The sequence below is a fragment of the Meles meles genome, chromosome 5, assembly GCF_922984935.1.
Source record: "Meles meles chromosome 5, mMelMel3.1 paternal haplotype, whole genome shotgun sequence".
Taxonomy (NCBI): domain Eukaryota; kingdom Metazoa; phylum Chordata; class Mammalia; order Carnivora; family Mustelidae; genus Meles; species Meles meles.
In genome coordinates, this window is record NC_060070.1 from 123,551,703 (window position 1) to 123,572,205 (window position 20,503).

Here is a 20,503-nt window from a genome sequence, read left to right on the forward strand (position 1 = left end):
ACCAAGATGACCTTCAACGGATGAATGGATAAGGAAGATGTGGTACATATACACAATGGAGTATTATGCCTCCATCAGAAAGGATGAATACCCAACTTTTGTAGCAACATGGACAGGACTGGAAGAAATTATGCTGAGTGAAATAAGTCAAGCAGAGAGAGTCAAGTATCATATGGTCTCACTTATTTGTGGAGCATAACAAATAACATGGAGGACATGGGGAGATGGAGAGGAGAGGGAGTTGAGGGAAACTGGAAGGGGAGATGAACCATGAGAGACTATGGACTCTGAAAAACAACCAGAGGGTTTTGAAGGGGCGGGTGGGGGGGGGTGGGAGGTTGAGGAACCAGGTGGTGGGTAATAGGGAGGGCACATACTGCATGGAGCACTGGGTGTGATGCCAAAACAATGAATACTGTTATGCTGTAAATAAACAAATAAACGAATAAAAAAAAAAAGATTTGAGTCAGTAACAACAACAACAACAAAAACCCCATAAAACCTCATAATCAAATGGCTTCCCTAGTGAATTCTAACAAACATTTATATCTATTTATTTTTAATAAGAAAAATAGTTTTATTTTTATATAAAATCAGTTAATACACAGGTAGTATATCATTAGTTTCATAGGTCACATGAGTTGCATGTGACACCCAGTGCTCATTACATCAAGTGCCCTCCTTAATGTCCAACACCCACTTACCCCATATCCCCAACCACCTTGCCTCCAGCAACACTATTTGTTTCCTATAGTTAAGAGTCCCTTATGGTTTGTCTCCCTCTCTGATTTTGTCTTATTTTGTTTTTCCTTCCTTCCCCTATGTTCATCTGTTTTGATTCTTAAATTACACATATGATTGAAATCATATGTTATTTGTTTTTCTCTCACTTATTTCACTTAGTATAAACCCTCTAGTTCCATCCACATCATTGCAAAGAGCAAGATTTCATTCTTTTAATGGCTGGGTAATATTCTATTCCTTTATCTATAACCACCTCTTCTTTATCCATTCATATGTTGATGGACATCTGGGCTCTTTCCATGATTTGGTTATTGTGGGCATCACTGCTATAAACATTGGGGTACATGTTCCCTTTTAGATCACCATGTTTGTATCCTTTGGAGAAATACCTAGTAGTACAACTTCTGGGTCATAGGGTAGCTATATTTTTAACTTTTTGTGGAACCTCCATGCTGTTTCCCATAGTGGCTGTACTAACTTGCTTTGCCACCAACAGTGTAAGAGATTTCCCCTTTCTCTGCATCCTCATCAACAATATTGTTCTGTGATGCCTGGTTGGCTCAGTCAGTTAAGCATCTGCCTTTGGCTCAGGTCATGATACCAGGGTCCTGGGATTGAGTTCTGCATCAGGCTCCTTGCTCAGTGGGGCGACTGCTTCTCCCTCTGCCTGCCACCCCCCCCCATGCTTGTGTGCTCCTTCTCTCTCTGATAATTAAATAAATAAATTTTTTAAAAAGATTTTAAAAAAGACAAAGTAAAAACCAACATTTGTTCTTCCAATCCATGAACATGGAATGTTTTTCAATTTCTTGGTGTCAGTTTCAATTTCTTTCATGATAGTTCTATCATTTTCAAAGTACAGAGTATTTACACTTTGGTTAGGCTACTTCTTAGGTAACTTATGATTTTTGGGTTTTGGTGCAATTGTAAATGGGATTGATTCCTTGATTTCTCTTTCTTATTTCTCATTGTTACTGTGTAGAAATGCAACTGACTTCTGCGCCATGATTTTATATCCTGCCATTTTGCTGATTTGCTGTATGAGTTGTCATGATTTTGGGGTGGAGTTCTTTGGGTTTTCCACATAGAGTATCATGTCATTCGTGAAGAATGAGAGTTTGACTTCTTTGCCAATTTGGATGCCTTTTCTTTCGATTCAATAAAGTAAAATGTTACAAAATAAACTTACACAAATCAGTGGCATTCCTTTACACTAATGATGGAGCATGAGAAAAGGAAATAGAGAAAACTATTCTACTCATAACGGCATCAAAATACCATCCTTAGAAATATATGTAACCAAGGAGCTCAAAGATCTGTACAATGAAAACCACAAGACTTTGCAGAAAGAAATTGAAGCCACAAGCTAACAGGAAGACAGCTCATGTTTTGGGTTGAAAGAAATTATGTTGTTAAAATGATGATATTACCCAAAGCCATTTACAGAGTTAATGTGATCTCAATCCAAAAAACAAAGGCATTCTAGATGGACAAGGAAGAAATAATTCTGAAATTTGTGTGGAACTGCAGGAGATTCCAAATAACCAAAGAATTCCTGCAAAAAGAGATTGAAGCTGGAGGTATCATAGTTCTTGATTTCAAGCTGCACTCCAAATCATAGTAACAAAATACAGTCTAGCAGTGGCACAAAAAGAGACATATCAACCAATAAAACAGAATAGAGAGTCCAGAATTAAATCCCAACATATATGGTCAACCAATATTGGATAAAGAAGCCAAGAACACCCAATGGGAAAAGGATAGTCTCTTCAAGAAATGGTGCTCAGAAAACTAGAAAAACACAAGTAGAACCACAAACTCTTTGGATCATGCACACCTTTGGAAAAGATATAAAATGCAAGAGCATATACATAAAACATCAGGGAGGGATTAACAAACTCATTTGTTATAATGTTGTACAGATTATAAAAAGAAACACAACCAACATGTGTAAAAGAGATAATATTAAAAGCTTATATAATAGAAGTTCTAACATAACATTTTAAAAAAAAGAAGTTCTAACATGGTTTCTTTCTATCCTCCTGCCCCCCAGGTTTCTGGAGCAGTCCTAGTGCTGGTACCCCCCATCCGGTGCCATTTGATTAGAGCTCAGCTGAGCTGTGGCATGGACCTTGCTCCTGCAGGTTTTGGTCACCTAACCATGTGACCCTGGGCAAGTCCCCTCCTATTGTTGAGCTTCTGCCTCACAAGTTTCAAATGAGGAGAGACTTTCCTCTCAGGACTCAAGGAAGTAATTTGCTGAAATAAATTAGCTAATGTTCAGAGTAAAATAGCACTGGCATATAGTGGGCCTGAATATTTGGTGAAGGTCAGTAACAAGTGGGAGCCTGGTCTTAGGGCTTTACCTACCGTTCAGCCTATGGAGACAAGTCTCCCTGACATGGAGGAACAAGGTGTTCCTGGGGACTGTTGGTATCAACCTCTCAGGGTTGGTCAAGGACTCTCCTGCCTTTTCTGCCCAAGACCCCCCTCCTCTCATTCTTTCAAGGTGAGAGACCAAAGTGCCAGGCCTCCAAGCTGTTTCTCATAACTCGGCACTCACATTCTTCCCACCAGGACTTGCTTACTTCAGTCTTAACAAAGGGAGGGTGAGTAAATTCATCCCAGGTCACTGGCATGGGCAATAGGTGCACTCATTCTCAGCAAATCATTTACTGACATCGCAGCACCTGGGGAATGTGCTTGAGACACTTGAGCAGACCTGAGTCTGATCCAGGTGTCTTGTCCCCAGATATATCAGGGATGAATGCAAGGAGGAGTTTGCTACTTCTTTTTTCCCTCTTCTCCCCTCCTTCCCTCTGTTCTTCCTCCCTCCCTCCCTCCATTCTCCCTTAAGCCCTCTCTTCCTCCTTCCTCCTCCTATTTCCATTCTTACACCATCTTTCTCTCTGCTTCCTTTTCTTGTAATTTCTTATTTACCTATTGCTGACTAATGAGCATTATAAATTTATTGAAGTTTCTATCACAATGACTTTGTCCTTCCTCTAAGTCCTTTGCCTTCATAAACTCAGGGCTTGAGAAGGAATGTTGTCTCATCACTTCCTCTGGAAACTGAGACTTTGGAAGCAGAGTGGATTGCCCACTTAGAGAGTGCTGGGGCAGGAACCCCTGGCCTTGTGCACCTGTAGCCTATCTCTAGGTGGGTCTGGGCAGGCCCCAATCCTTGGGAGTGATAAGGATCTTAAGGAGTCTTTTTTTTTAAGATTTTATTTATTTGATATATAGAGAGAAATCGCAAGTAGATAGAGAGGCAAGCAGAGAGAGAGGGGGAAGCAGGCTCCCCGCTGAGCAGAGAGACCGATGTGGGGCTCGATCCCAGGACCCTGAGATCATGACCTGAGCCGAAGGCAGAGGCTTAACCCACTGAGCCACCCAGGCGCCCCAGGATCGTAAGGAGTCTTAAAGGTACCTTTGGTGGGTTATTTCAGTTATGGGATGACAGTCTCCATTGGGAGTGGCTGCGCACACCTGAGGGGCAGATTTGTGGGCTCAGAGGATCCTGATTCTTCCTGTTGTGCCCTTGAGCTTCTCCTTAGCAGGCTGCAAGGGTAGAATTCAGCTCACCAATGAGGTCATGCTGGTTAAAAGAGGAGGAAAAATCTGAATGTCCAAGCTGATACTATCACTGTGCGTGTGTGTGTATGTGTGTGTGTGTGTGTGTGTGTGTGTGTGTCCTGTCATATTCCACCTGTTTCCAGATAGCAAACCAGTAGAAAACAGTTCTTTAAACATTTGCCTGCAGTGGAAGATAATCCAGTGAATCCTTCATCTTCACAGTGTCAAAATAACTGAAGTTCTTTGCAAGTCAGAAGCAAGTGACTTTGTAGCAACATGGATGGGACTGAAGTGATTATGCTGAGTGAAATAAGTCAAGCAGAGAGAGTCAAGAATCATATGGTTTCACTTATTTGTGGAGCATAACAAATGACATGGAGGACATTGGGAGGTGGAGAGGAGAAGGAAGTTGAGGGAAATTGGAAAGGGAGGCGAACCATAAGAGACTATGGACTCTGAAAAACAACCTGAGGGTTTTTAAGGGGCGGGGGTGGGAGGTTGGGGGAACCAGGTGGTGGGTAGTAGGGAGGGCACGTATTGCATGGAGCACTGGGTGTTGTGCAAAAACAATGAATACTGTTTTGCTGAAAAAATATATAAATAAATTTTTAAAAAAAAGAAGCAAGTGACATAATATATACACAATGTTGAAAGGTAAAAACAAAAACCCTACTGCCAAGAATAATCTACCCAGGAAGATTATCATTCAGATTTGAGAGAGAGATAAATAGTTTCCTAGAGAACCAAAGGAAAAAGGAGTCTATTACCAACAAACCAGCCTTACAATAAATGTTAAAGGGACTTTTCTTTTTAAACTGGAAAAAAATGTTCATAAATTGAGCTCCGTATAATGAATAAAAGATGTAAAATACAAAGAAAAGATGTGAAATACAATAGCATATACATAGAACATGAAGGAGGGATTTAAAAAGGTTGGTTTGTTTTTTTTTTTTTTTTTGAAAGATAGCATGGAGGACATTAGGAGAAGGAAGAGAAAAATGAAGGGGGGAAATCAGGGGGAGAGATGAACTATGGATATGAGAGACTATGGACTATGGACTCTGGGAAACATACTGAGGGTTTCAGAGGGGAGGGAGTGGGGGGATGGGTTAGCCTGGTGATGGGTATTAAGGAGGGCATCTATTGCAGTGATAACTGGATGTTATATGTAAACAATGAATCATGGAACACTACATCAGAAACTAATGAAATACTGTATGGTGACTAACATAACATGAAAAGAATAGGGAACTTACATAGCAATAAAGGGAAAAAAAAAAAACAAAGACTGTGCTTGACTGAAGTGACCATCCAATTAATATAGACTGCTGTAACCTAGGATATTATATAAAAACCTCATGGTAACTACAAATCTAAAACCTGTAATGAATAGATGAAATTAAAGAAAAAAAAAGGCAAACATAACAGTATATAAACTCATCTATCATGAAGAAAGAGAGGAAGACATGGAGAAAGAACAGAGAAGAATTACAAAAACAACCACAAAACAAATAACAAAATGGTAGTAAATACCTACCTGTCATTAATTACTTTAAATGTAAATGGCCTAAGTGTTGCAATCAAAAGACAAAGTGTAGAGAATGATTGAATAAACAAGATCAATCTATACGGGGTCTATAAAAGAAACTCATCTCATGTGTAGAGACACATACAGACTAAAAGTTAAGGGATGGAAAACATATACCATGCAATTGGAAGCAAAAAACCAAAAAACAGCACACAAACAAACAAAAAGAAAACCAAAAAAATTGCAAAGCAACCTGGAGTAGGAATACTTAAATCAGACAAAACAGAGTTTAAAACAAAGACAGTAACAAGAGACAAAGAAAGACATTATTTAATACAAAGGAATCAATCCTGCAAGAGTACATAACAATTCTAAACATCTGCCCACCCAACACTGAAGCACCTAAATACATAAAGCAAATATTAATGGACATAAGGTGACAAAGCCCTGTAACATAAAAATAGGAGGGGACTTGAACCTCCCACACACAGCAACTGATAGATCATCAAGGCAGAAAATCAATAAAGAAATGGTGTCTTTGAATGACAAATTAGACCAGGTGGACATAACGGATGTATAGAGAATTGTCCAGCTCGCAATAAAAGGATACATTTTCTTTCCAGTACATATGCAACATTGTCTAGAACATATCTCTTGTTAGGGCACAAAATAAGCTTTAATTAATTTAAAAAGCTTGAGTGCCTCAGTCTGTTAAGTTTCTAAGTCTTGATTTCAGCACAAGACATAATCTCAGGGTCATTAGATTGAGCCCCCTTTCAGCTCTGCACTGGGCATGGAGTTAGCATGGGATTCTCTGTCTCTCTCTCTATCTGCTCTGCCCCTCAACCCTACCTGCTCATGCACTCTGTCTTTAAAAAATAAAATAAAATGACTGAAAGTACACTATACAAGGTTTTCTTTTTGACTCTAAAGGTATGAAACTAGAATTTAATCACAAGGAAAAAAAAAACTGGAAACCAAAGAAACAAGTGGAGGATAACAACATGATATAAAACAACTAGTGGGTCAATAAAGAAATCAAAGAGGAAAAAAAAAATACATGGAAACAAATGAAAATTAAAACACAATACTAAAAGTTTTTGAAACAGGGAAAGCTGTTCTAGGTGGAAAATATTGATGGGTACAGCATACTTCAAGAAACAAGAAAAAGCTCTGGGACACCTGGGTGGCTCAGTTGGCTAAGCAGCTGTCTTCAGCTCGGGTCATGAACCTGGTGTCCTGGGATCGAGTCCCACATCGGGCTTTTTGCTCGGCGGGGAGCCTGCTTCTCCCTCTGCCTCTGCCTGTGGACTCTGTCTGCCTGTGCTCGCTCTCTCCCTCTCTCTCTCTAACAAATAAATAAATAAAATCTTTAAAAATAAAAAGAAACAAGAAAAAGCTCTAATAAACAATCAGACTGTTCACATATAGGAACTACAATAAGAAGTCCACATGAAATTCAAGGTGAGTAGATGGAAGGAATTAAATAAAATCTTTAAAAATAAAAAGAAACAAGAAAAAGCTCTAATAAACAATCCGACTGTTCACATATAGGAACTACAATAAGAAGTCCACGTGAAATTCAAGGTGAGTAGATGGAAGGAATTAATACAGATCAAAGCAGAAATAAATGGCACAGTCTAAAAATCAATGAAACCAAGAGCTGGTTATATGAGAAGTTAACAAAAATTGAAAAACCTGTTAGTCAGCTTCTTCAAGAAGAAAAAGGACCGAAATAAATAAGTCAGAAATGAGAAAGGAGAAGGAACAACTGACAGCACAGAATGCAAGGGATTATAAAAGAACACTATGATAAGCTATATGCCAACAGTTGGACAACCTAGAAGAAATGGATAAATTCCTAGAAGCATACAATCCTCCAAAATAGAATCAGGAAGAAATAAAAATTTGAACAGTCCTATTACAATTGAAATTGAAATAGTAATTAAAAAACACACCAAAAAACTAGAGTCCAGGACAGGTGGCTTCATGGGTGAGTTCTACCAAACGTTTACAGCAGAGTTATCAACAATTCTCCTCAAATTACACCAAACAACAGAAGAGAAAGGAAACTCCAAATAAATTCGATGAGGGCAAAATTAATCCGATGTTGAAGCCAGGAAAAAACATCAGAAAAAAAAAACAACACCACACCGGCCAATATCCCTAATGAACATAGAGGCAAAATCCTCAAGAAAATATTAGTAAACCACATTTAGCAATACATGAAAAGGACCGTTCACCGTTATGAGGTGAAATTCATTTTGGGGATGCAAGGATAGTTCAATATTTGCAAGTCAATCAATGTGATAAATTTTATCTACAAAATAAAGGAAAACATTCTATGATCATGTCAATACATGTAGAAAAAAACTTATTTGGCAAAACTCCACATCCTTTTATTCTTTTTTTAAATTTCTATTTATTTATTTATTTATTTGTAGGAGAGAGAGAGTGTGTGCACAAGCAGGCAGAGTGGCAGGCAGAGGCAGAGAGAGAAGCAGGCTCCCCACTGAGCAAGGAGCCTGATGTGGGACTCAATCCCAAGACCCTGGATCATGACCTGAGCTGAAGGCAGCTCTTTAACTGACTGAGTCACCCAGGCATCCCCTTTTATTCTTTTTAAAAAAAATATTTATTTATTTGAAAGAGAGAGAGAGAGTATAAGCAGGGAGAGTGGGAGAAGGAGAAGCAGACTCCCCACTGATCAGGGTGTCCAATGCGGGGGCTTGATCCCAGGAGTCTGGGGTTTAGAGAGATTGTACCTCAACATAAAAAAGGTCATCTATGAGAAACCCAAAAATAACATCTTAACGAAGAAAAATTGAGAGGTTTTCCTCTCAAATCAGGAGTAAGACAAGGATGATCACTCCCTCCACTTTTATTCAAAAGAACACTGAAAGCCCTGGTTACAGCAGTCAGACAAGAAAAAGAAATTAGAGGCATACATATTGGTAATGAAGAACCTAAACTGTCACTCTTTGTAGATGAAATGATAGTGTACATAGAAAACTCTAACAGCTCCACCAAAAAACTCCTAGAAAGAAGAAATGAATTCAGTAAAGTTGCAGGATCCAAAATTAATACCCAGAGTTCAGTTGTGTTTCTGTTACACCAAAAACAAGTAGCAGAAAGAGAAATGAAGAAAACAATTCCATTTACAATTGTACCTAAAAGACTTGACGAAAGAGGTGAAAGACCTGTACTCTGAAAAGTACAATATATTGATGAAATAAAAATAACATGGCAGAAACCAATGGATAGATATACATGCTTATGAATTGGAAGCATTAATATTGTTAAAATGTCCATACCTACTGCCCAAAGCAATCTACAAATTCAATGCAATCCTTATAAAAATATCCATAGCATTTTTCTCTAAACTGGAACAAACAATACTAAAATTTTTATGGAACCACGCAAGACCCTGATAGCCAAAGCATTCTTGAAAAAGAAGAACAAAGCTGGAGGTATCACAGTTTCAGATCTCAAGACACACTACAAGGTTGTAGTAATGAAAACCTTACAATACTTTGAAAAACAAAAAGGTTAAAGGAAGAGAATAGAGAGCACAGAAGTAAACTCACAAATCTGTGGTACATGAACCCATGACAAAGAAAGCCAGAACGTACAACGGGGAAAAGACAGTCTCTTCCCAACAGATGCTTGGAGAAGTGGGCAGCTGCGTATCAGTGATGACACTGGATCACTTTGTGGCACAGGATACAAGAATAAAGTCAAAGTGGATCAAAGATGTATTTCGGTGAGACCTGAAACAATAGAACTCCTAGAAGGCAATAGAGAAGCGTGCCTGCATGGTTCACTCAGTTGAGAGTCTGCCTTTGGCTCCCGTCATGATCTCATGGTCCTGGGATCAAGCCCTGCTTTGGGCTCTTGGCTCAGGGACGAGTCTGCTTCTCCCTCTCCCTCAGCCCCTCCTCCTCCACTTGTGCTCTGTCTCTGCTTTCTCATTCTCTCAAGTAAATAAATGAAAAAGAAAACAGAAAGAATAATTTCTCTGACATCAGCCATAGAAATATTTTTCTAGATGTGTCTCCTCAGACAAGGGATACAGTAAGAAATACAAAGTATTGGGAATACATGAAAATAAAATGCTTTTGCATAGCGAAGGAAACCATCAACAAAACAAAAGGTAACCTTCTTTGGGAGAAGATATTTGGAAATGATCTATCCCATTGTTGGGGCCAATTCCACATTAAAACCTGTTAAACCCCTAGGGCCTGCCTGGGCCTACTTAGCCATAGTGACTCCATGTTGCCTAGGTAGACATTTTGTTGTTTAATAAATGCCTCAGCAGTTACTGATATCAGTTCCAGGTAACTGTTGCTAAAATACATACCTAAAACAAGGCCATTTTGTTGTTTGCAGTTACTAGTATTGGTTCTGGGTAACTGTTACTAAAACACACGGGTAGGAGACATCTAATCAGCCAAAGCCACATACGTAGAGGTCTGCAGTTGTGCCCTATAAAACTAACCTGTAAGATCAAGGGGGGGTCGCTCTCTTCGGAGGCGGCCCTGGCCAATCAGTCTGACTTCTAATGCTTGGCATAGAATAAAGCTTTACATAACTTTCACTTTGTCTCAGCCTCGTTCCTTTGATAATGGACCCAACACCATAAGGTGTTAATATCCATAATATATAAAGAACCCATACAAGTCAACCCCCCAAAACCCTCAGTCAATCCGATTAACCAATGCACAAGGACCTAAACAGTTATTTACCAAAGAAGACATACAGATCACCAGTAGTCACATGAAAAGATGCCCAACATCACTCATCATCAAGGAAATACAAATCAAAACCACAAAGAGATGATCACCTCACACCTGTCAGAATGGCAAAAACCAATACAAGAAATAAGAAGTATTGGTGAGGATGAGGAAAAAAAAGAACCATTGTACACTGATGGCAGGATTGTAAGATAGTACAGACAGTGTGAAAAAGAGTATGGAGTTTTCTCAAAAAATTAACAATAGAAAGACCATGTGATCCAATAATATTACTATGGATATTGATGTGGGACCAGTGAGCAAATAGTCAAGAAATAATTCTTGAAATGTTTTTGGTGCAAAAAGATGCTTAGCACAGGGACAGGACCCATGGGCAGAAAGAGCTGCAAGGGTATTGTGAGATGCAGCTGGTTATATATATTTTTTTATTTAGTGGTGGTTAGGAATAGTGTTAAGTCTCTAAGGTATTTGGAAGCAAGTCTTCCAGGACCTTGAGGGGCTTGCTACTATTAAGATAAGATTATTTACTACTGTCACAGGGGAGCAACACTAAGAAGAACAAAGCTATAGTGGTAAAGCATGAAGGGAAGTCCTTGAGGGAACTGCAGGAGTGTTACCATCTATAAGCCTGGAGACTACAAACTGCAGCAAAGTCGAGCCTTTGTTCTGTTTTCTCTCATCAGGTATTTACCCAAAGGAAATGAAAACAGTAATTCGGAAAATATGTATGCATCTCTATGTGTACTGCAGCATTATTTATCATAGCCAAGAAAAGGAAGCAACTTAGGAGTTCACTGACAGATGAATGGATAAGGAGGAGGAGGTCTATAACCAATGGAATATTACATATGCAGCCAAGAAAATGATGACATCTTCATCTCTGTTTGCATGTGTGAGAATCATGTTTTGTGAATAAAACTCGTATAGTTTAGTTTCTGGAACTTAGGAGGTACTCAATAAAATAGGACTTTCTTCCCTGTGTCTTTTTTTTATAGGATAATTTTTTTTTAAGTTTATTTATTTAATTGAAAGAGAGAGAGAGCACAAGTAGGTAGAGAGGCTCAGTGGGGAGCCCAATGCTGGGCTTTATCCCGGTGCCCTGGGAACACTACATCTGTATCTTTGGGGTACATCCGCAGTGTGCAATTGCGGGGTCATAGGGCAGCTCTATTTTTAATTTTTTGAGGAATTGGCACACTATTTTCTGAAGTGGCTGCTCCAACTTGCATTCCCACCAACAGTGTCAGGGGGTTCCCCTTTCTCCACATCCTCTCCAAGATTTGTTGTTTCCTGCCTTATTAATCTTTGCCATTCTAACTGATGTAAGGTAGTATCTCAATGTGGTTTTTTTATGATTTTATTTATTTATTGGACTAAGGAGAGAGAGATCATAGGTAGGCAGAGCAGCAGGCAGAGGGAGAGGGGGAAGCAGGCACCCACTGAGCAGAAAGCCTGATGCAGGGCTCGATCCCAGCACCCTGAGATCATAACCTGAGCCGAAGGTAGAGGCTTAACCCAGTTAGCCACCCAGGTGCCCCTCAATGTCGTTTTGGTATTTATTTCCCCAATGGCTAGTGATGTTAAACATTTTTTCATGTGTCTGTTAGCCATTTGGAGCAGTATTTGGCTGCTCTTAACTGGGTTTCCTCATACATCTTTGGTCATGTTGGGGAAATATAATTAAAAGGAAATCTCTGAGAAATCTCCTTCACACAGAGAGTGGGAGAGAAAACCCTTTTATTATAGAATTAGATTTACCGACATGTGAGGTGTATCATGGGCAATCTTTGAAGAGATGCAAAGACAAAGAAAACCACTCTTTTCCATAGCCATGCAGACACAGCGCATTACACATACGTTCTCAGGATAGATGGTTACTAGCTCTCAAGTAAGTGGACATGACAGCACCATCTGTCACAAACAGTTCACCCCGGATTTACATAGTAATAGGGTGACCATCTATGTTAGCTAGTTGGCCTCATCCAGAAGAAAAGAAATTCTCCCATTTTTATACAAGGAAGCGGTTTTACACAAGGACCCTGGTGCCCACAGAGGTTAGACCCGTACCCTGACACAGGAAGGAGGAGAGATGGGTGTTGTTTTCTTTGAGTGAGTCATTCAACGAGAAGGCTCCCAATCTTTGAGAAAGATATTCCTGGGTCACAAAGCTGGCAAAAGGCCTATCTGTGTTTTTCAATGGACTTAGTACATTTCAAAGAGGCGAGAAAGCACCCACAGTCACAAGTTTTCTCAATAAATGATGAAAAAAAAAAAAAAGGAAGGGACTCTCTTCCCTTATTTTCAACAGGGACAATTAAGCCTTTTTGCCTAAATTTTTACTTGTCCTGACAGTGGACCTTGGCTGGGTTTGCTCACATGTGTGTTGTTTAGCTGGCTCCTGGCTGGTCTAGGACTAAACTTTAGCGAGAAAGGCAGCGCTAGCCTGAGCATGTCCTTTTCATGGGAGAGGGCAAGGCAAATGGCAAAAGTAGTTTCCAACCATTGCTGGAGTCATATTCCCTGAACTCTCAGTGGCTGAGTCGAGTCACATGATGGGGCCTAGAAGCAGTGTGTGAAAGCACTAACAGTATGCGGCCGAGGGTGAGCTGGATGTAAGGAAGCTGAAGGATTGGAATATTTTCATCATCAGACTATCAAAGATGGGACCAAGTATGAACCTGTTCAGGATTTGAGTTTGAAGCATCTGTGTGGAATTCAGGCAGAGGTAACCCTCAGGGTTGTGGATATCAGGGAGGATGCTCAGGAGGTAGTTAGATTTATTGAAGGTGAAGTGATGTACCAAGTGGCAGTGTGTGTGCAGATGACCTGGAGAGTGTGTGAGGTGAGAAGAGCAGAGAAGGATGGAATCTGAGAGCAAATTCCTCCTTCTGTCACTCTGGACAATGGATTTCCCACCCTCATGTGTGGGGAGAGGAGCCTGCCTTCTGTGCCTACCGCAGGTCCCCATGCTCCTTCTTTTTGCTTTCTGGGGTAGGACCCCTGCTTTGTTCCCTGCCCTGGTCACTCCCCAGTGGAGCCACCAGAAGGCAATGCTGCCCCCGGAGGTGTGCACAGGAAGTCTTTGTTGCATCCCCAGGCTCTGGGAGCCCTCCCTGTACTCTCCAGCTTCTCTCTTGCAGGTATAGCCTCTGCCCTTCAAGTGCACATTGCAGAGGCAGAGGAGGACGGGGTCTGAGTGTTGTATAAGGCATCGGGGTGGTTCCCAAAGCCCCATGTGCAGTGGAGAACCCTTAGTGGAGAGAAGTTCCTGACATTCTCTGAGACCCATGCCCAAAAGCCTGAAGGGCTGTTCGGTGTGGAGGGGGCACTGGTGGTGAGACATAGCTCTTTGGAGAATGTGACCTGCTTCCTTCTTAATCCAATCCTGAGCCAAGAGAAAGCAATGGCCATTTTTTTTCCCAGATCCATGCTGTTTCCCTCTCCCAGTAGGGCCATAGGGAGGGACTGGGAGTCCCTGGGTGTGCTGGGTGGACTATTCTGGGCTGTGCTCCTGACTGTGTGTTTGGCCGAACACAGCGGACATCTTTCCCCGAACTTCTCCCTGGATGTCAGCTTTCATGGTGACCCTGACCTTGTTGATATTCTTTTTTTTTTTTAATTTATTTATTTATTTATTTTTTCAGCGTAACAGTACTCATTGTTTTTGCACAACACCCAGTGCTCCATGCAACACGTGCCCTCCCTATTACCCACCACCTGGTTCCCCCAACCTCCCACCCCCGCCCCTTCAAAACCCCCAGGTTGTTTCTCAGAGTCCATAGTCTCTCATGGTTCGCTTCCCCTTCCAATTTCCCCCAACTTCCTTCTCCTCTCCATCTCCCCCTTCTTGATATTCTTACTCTTTGGGACTGCCTACTACACTATGGGAGAACAAACTGCTAAGTGCCAGGAGATGAAGGAATGGGAGAAACTCCATAGGGAAAAGGACGAGAAACAGTAGACAAAGGAGGAGGCACTGAAAGCCAGAGATAAGGGAGGGTTGGTGGCCACAGTCTGTGAGTGTGGCAGCTGGTGCAGAGGAAAAGTGGACAGAGGGCCCTTGCCCTGGAGCAAGTGGCTGAGGAGGTCCAAAGAGGACATGGAGCTATGGAGGCTCGATGGATCTGGAGCTGTAACTTCCAGGATACTGACATGTGCACTTGTGGGTTTGTCAGGTGCAATCTTTGCTGTTCTTAGAGATGGGGCTTCATGCTTATTTCTCACTCTCTTTCAGATGAACTCCAAGCAGATATCAGTAAGTTCTGCTTTTTCTCTAGAAGTTTCTGTGTCTTCTTTGAAGGAGACATTCTGGTTCTTAGGTCACCTGTTTCCTGTGTTGCCTTTCAGACTGGATGAAATCTGTTTACTTGACTGGTGAGTGACTGTCCAGATGTCCTTGGGTCTTTTGTTCCACCTAAGTCAAGGTGTCCTCTCTCCTTGTTTCAGGCAGAAAGATGTGGACCCTTCTCTGGGGCAGAAGCAGAAGTCGGTGGAAGGAAGAACCCTGTTCCTTGAGCTTTCTCCAATCTAGGCCACTATTTCCCACCCAGTTCTTGGGAACCCGGGGGTGATGGTGGTTTCTGGAGTCTGGCATGCATCTTGGGGTTATTCCAATGCTGACCTGCGTGCCATATTGCTAGCTCCTTAGCCTTCAGTGCAACTAGTTCTGTCAGCCCTTGAATCCAAAAGCCAGCTGCTCTGAGATTTCAAGAAAAGAACTATATAAATTAATGGGGTCACTAAGAGTAGCAGTGTGACCTTAGCTCCATAATACCAACCAGGGAGAGTGTGTTTTCTCCAGTACCTGGAAGTTCTGATCACAAAGTGATGGATAGAGGACTGGACAGACTATATGTGTGAATGTGGTGGAATGAGCTGTCAATGCCCCAAACAGTGATTGTGTTATCTGAGAGGGATTGGCCACTGTTACCCTAGAGTTCACCTCACATCCTGCCTGAAATTATCTCTTCTTTTGGGTTATTTCTCAAAAATCTCTATGTTCAACATCACCAGGTGTAGTAATGATGTTTTTATAATTATGGAATTTTATATATTTTATCCCTGTAATTTTTTATACAGTGTATGTCAGCACATGGCAGGAGATCATTTCCTTTCCAGCCTCCCCCCAATCTGCAGTTAGTGTCACCTGTAGCCCAGAGGGCAGGCAAGGGTCAGGAGAAGAATGCTGAGCAGGCCTGTTCTGACTGAGGTCTCACCAGGGTGTGTTCCCTTTCAGTCTGGAGGAAGGCACATCTGGATGCGGGTAAGCTACTCAGTTTGCTGTTACCTTATCTCCCCAGGCTCAACTCAGCCACCTTCTATGTCACAGACCCTACACCAGGATGGGGTTGGTGTCCATGCTCCCCTTGTCACTTTTGTCCTCTTTCTCCTAAGACTGTAAGGAGTGTCGTTGGGAACACAGTTCTGCCTCCATTCTGACCTGTTCTCTGCTGCAGGTCACTGTTAAGGTTGCCAACACCCTCTGAACCCACTGCTCAATTCATATTTTTAGTTGGTGCATTGACAACAGGGAGGTCATTTATAAGGAGACTCTGGAACAGGATAGTGACTTTATAAATCAGAAACTGTTGTATGTAGAGGATTTCAGAAATCAAACTTGCCTGCTTAGGACTCAGGTCTTCCTAGGTGGATTCTTGGTTCTGAATCCATTTCACCCTGAAATTCCTACATTTTTTTGTCTCTGGTTTTGATTTTCCTGTTTCTTGCTAGACCTCTGGCATGTTGTTCTTTATTTTGCTTCCTCATGCTCTGACTCCCTGTTGGAACTGGGTTTCTTCCTTTAAGCCTCCTTAGGTGTTGAGGAATTAAATACTTTAGAGCAGGTGATCTGAATCTGAGAGCAGAGCCACCACGATATTTATAGATTCCTGGGGTTGGGATTATGAACCACCTGCAATTATATACAGTATCTTTTGTATATTGTTGCGTAAGAAGAGCAATAACTTATATATGTTATAATCATATTATATTATTAAATATATATTATATATTATATATTTAACATTAGGTTTGTGATATATATCTGTTTTTAAAAACAGCTACTGATCATTGTTTCCAACCATTAGCTTTCCTTTCAGTAGGATATTGCTCTTGCCTGATGGGCTTCACTTGGTTGGGCTTTTTGGAGGCAAAGTGTGAAGATGCAAAAGGAGAAAACTAGGAGAGTTAAAATTCTTTACTAGGGAAAAGTGGAGTTCAAATCAGGAAAGAAAAAAATGTGTTAGGAAAAGAAGAGGAGTTGAGATGGAAAGTAGAGAGCCTGAGATTCCTTTTTAGAGATTATGGGCAGATAAGAAGTGGTAGAATCACAGCTGTGGTGGTTCGAGTGGGCAGTCGACAAGAGGGTGTGCAAGTTATTTGCATGTATGAAAAGTAATAAACTCCTGATACCTGTTTGAGAGATTCCTGAGAGGACTTATACTTGTTTTAAGCTGTTTCAAAGTAATCATGTAACCAGATTTGCCTCTGATAATGAGATCACCTTGATCTTCCAGTGGTGTGCGGACAGGAGAATGGTCTGGGGATCCTGAGGCAATGAAAAGTTATCCAGAGATTCCTTTAGTACTGGGGTAGGTTAAGAATCTGGGCCCTTTGAACCTGTGTAAATTGTGCTTTTTCTTTTTGGCTGTTTCTTTCTTTTTTTTTTCTTTAAGATTTTATTTATTTATTTGACAGACAGAGATCACAAGTAGGCAGAGCAACAGGCAGAGAGAAAAGGAAGCAGGCTCCCCGCGGAGCAGAGAGCCTGATCCAGGGCTCGATCTCAGGATCCTGGGATCATGACCTGAGCTGAAGGCAGAGGCTTTAACCCACTGAGCCACCCAGGTGCCCCTCTTTTTGGCTGTTTCTATTTTTGATCAGGGATATAAACTGTGAGAGCAGAGAAGGGGAAGCCAGAGGTGAAGGAAACCAGGGGTCCACGTGTGTGAGGCTCCTTAGAGAGCCTCTCTGATTCTTGGGATGTATGTGAAAAATGATGATCAAATATCATATTTAGCATTGCCCTTCTCTGCTGAATTGATGTGCATGATTTAATTAATGAATTAATTAATTTTCAAATATTTTTCCCATGAAGAATACTAGTAAAATATTTTTTATTATGTTATGTTAGTCATCATACAGTACATCATTAGTTTAGTGTTCCGTGATTCATTATTTGATTTAACATGCTGTGCTCATCACAGCACATCCCCTCCTTAATACCTATCACCAGGCTATACCATCCTCCCACCCCCACCCTTCTGAAATCCTCAGATGGTTTCTTAGAGTCCATAGTCTCTCATTGTTTGTCTCCGTCTCTTATTCCCCACCTCTTCGGTTTTCCCTTCCTTCCCCTAATGTCTTCCATGCTATTCCTTATGTTGCACATGTGGGTGAAACCATATGATCTTTGTCTGGTTGACTTATTTTTACTTAGCATAATCCACTTCAGTTCCATCCAGGTCAAGGAAAATGGTGGGTATTCATCCTTTCTGATGGCTGAATAATATTCCATTGTATATATGAACCACATCTTCTTTATATATTCATCTGTTGAAGGACATCTCTGCTCCTTCCACGGTTTATTTTTTTCTTTTTCTTTTTTTTTTTGAATAAAAAAAAAAGATTATAGGGGCTCCTGGGTGGCTCAGTTTCTAAAGCAGCTGCCTTTGGCTCGGGTCATGACCTGAGTCATCCTTTGATTGAGCTCCACATTGGGCTCCCTGCTCAGTGGGGACACTGCTTCTCCCTCTCCTCCCTGCTCCTGCTGTCTCTCACTCTCTCTGTCTCTCTCTCAAATAAATTAAATCTTTAAAAAACAGAATGCATGTATGTATGTATGTATGTATTTAGAGCCATTGGAACAGGTGGAGAGTTGAAAATCTCAAGCAGATTCCATGCTGAATCTGGAGTCTGACAGGGGGGCTGGATCCGACCACTCTGAGATTATGTCCTGAGCCCAAATCAGGAGCCAGATGCTTAACTGACTGTTGCAGGTGCCAGTGTTTTAAAGTATTTGTTTTTTTTAAAGACTTTATTTATTTATTTGACAGAGAGCGAGATCACAAGTAGGCAGAGAGGCAGGCGGAAAGAGAGGGGGAAGCAGGCTCCCTTCTGAGCAGAGAGCCCAATGCGGACTCGATCCCAGAACCCTGAGATCATGACCTGAGCCAAAGACAGAGGCTTTAACCCACTGAGCCATACAGGTGCCCCTAAAGTATGTGTTTTAAAGTATGCCTTGTGTACTTGTATTTTGATCTCCCCCATCCGTTTCAAGAAATCCTAGCTTTCATGATGGATATGTGGCTAAGGACTGAAAAAACATAATTTGAGTGAAATCTGAGCATAGATTCTTCTTTCCAGGTTGTTATACAGGCTCTCAGTGATGTTAAGCTTTATGGCTTGGCTTTTATGGGAAGGCTGTAGAATGATGGCTGTGTGTGTGTGTGTGTGTGTGTGTGTGTTTTGTGTGTGTGTGTGTGCGCACGCATTAGAAATAAATGCATCAGGGAATGTTTCCAAAAGATATTTCCCTGTAACACTTGCACCAGTGTATTTCAGAGACTAGATATAGAGCCCAATGTGTTCAGACTTCTCAAAGCCAGAAACATGTGGTTCTTTCGTAGATTGGCGGAAGGAGAATTTCCTGCCTTGTGAGTTACTTTGAGTTCTTTCTGGGTCCTCCTACTGCTGCTCCAGGGTGGCTTACCTCTCCTCAACTTGCTGTGCTGACACAGATGTTGGCCCCATCAGTGGTGGTGGGTGCAGATGGGGTGGTGAAAGTCACATAGGTGGGGTTGGTGGGTGTGGATGATATCAGATACTAAAAAGATACCCTTCAGTGTTGGAGTCCAGTCTTGTCCTCAAATGCCTGTGACATATCAAAATCCTGAATCAGTCTTTAGTTACTTCTCCTGGATGGTGGGGTGTGTTCTTGAGTCACAAGATTCTCATCTCAGGAGGCTTAACCCTGCCCACATGCATCTAGGTGTCTGGTGGTGGGGGTGGTTGATGTGTGTCTTGTTATAGGGCAAGGGAAGACCTCAAATGATTGGCAATTCTCTCTGCAGTGTCTGTCACTCTGGATCTGGGGTCTGCACATCCAAGCCTTGCTGTTTCTGATGAAAAGTCTTGTGTGACCTGGAAGGATACAACTAAGGACCCAGAAAAACAGTATAGCATCTTAGGTCAGGAGGACATCAATCAGGGTGCTGTTACTGGGTGGTGGAGTTCAGGAATGGAGACAGAAGTGTGTGGGTCTGTAGGAGAGATGTGAAGAGGAAAGGCTGGTACCAGGAATCCCCAGAAAAGGGGTTCTGGGTTGTGGGGATATATGCAAATATACTTTGTTCCCTCCCTGATAATTCAGAACTCCTTGTGCCAATTCCCCAGAGGGTAAGGGTTTTTCTGGACCTGAAGGAAGGGGATGTCTCATTCTACAACATGACTGATGGCTCCCACATTTTCTCCTTCCCACTAGCATCCTCCTCTGGGACTCTGTTTCCATACTTCAGGCTGAGGTCAGGAGATGTGTCCCTGACCATCTGCTCTGGGGTGGGTGGGTCTGTGCAGACCCCTGTACTTGTTAACAACCCTCCTTGTTCTTCAGAGGAGCCTGTGAGCCTCTCAGGACAGGGGTTCAGTTCAGGCTATGGTGTTGATGGTGCTCTCCCAGGGGCTGAATCTCCATTACTCCCCTGCAGCTGTGAAGCTGTGTCCCCATAGGGTCCCAGCAGGGTTCCAGATTCCTCATGGTGGCTCTTCCACCATATAACACCAGAATTCCTAGTGTTATAGCCTCTGAAGTTAGTCCAGGAAGACCTGGTGTCTTGCCCTACTCTTCTGGGTCTAGACTGCTGGGGTGTGGTTATGAGAATAGTCAGTTCATGCCTATGTTGAG

The 20,503-nt window shown here is 41.7% G+C and overlaps 1 pseudogene; it reads left to right on the forward strand.

The window, feature by feature from the left end:
• The first annotated feature begins 2,230 nt into the window (after window positions 1-2,230).
• Window positions 2,231-20,328, forward strand: LOC123942220 (annotated as a pseudogene).
• The last annotated feature ends 175 nt before the right edge of the window (window positions 20,329-20,503 follow it).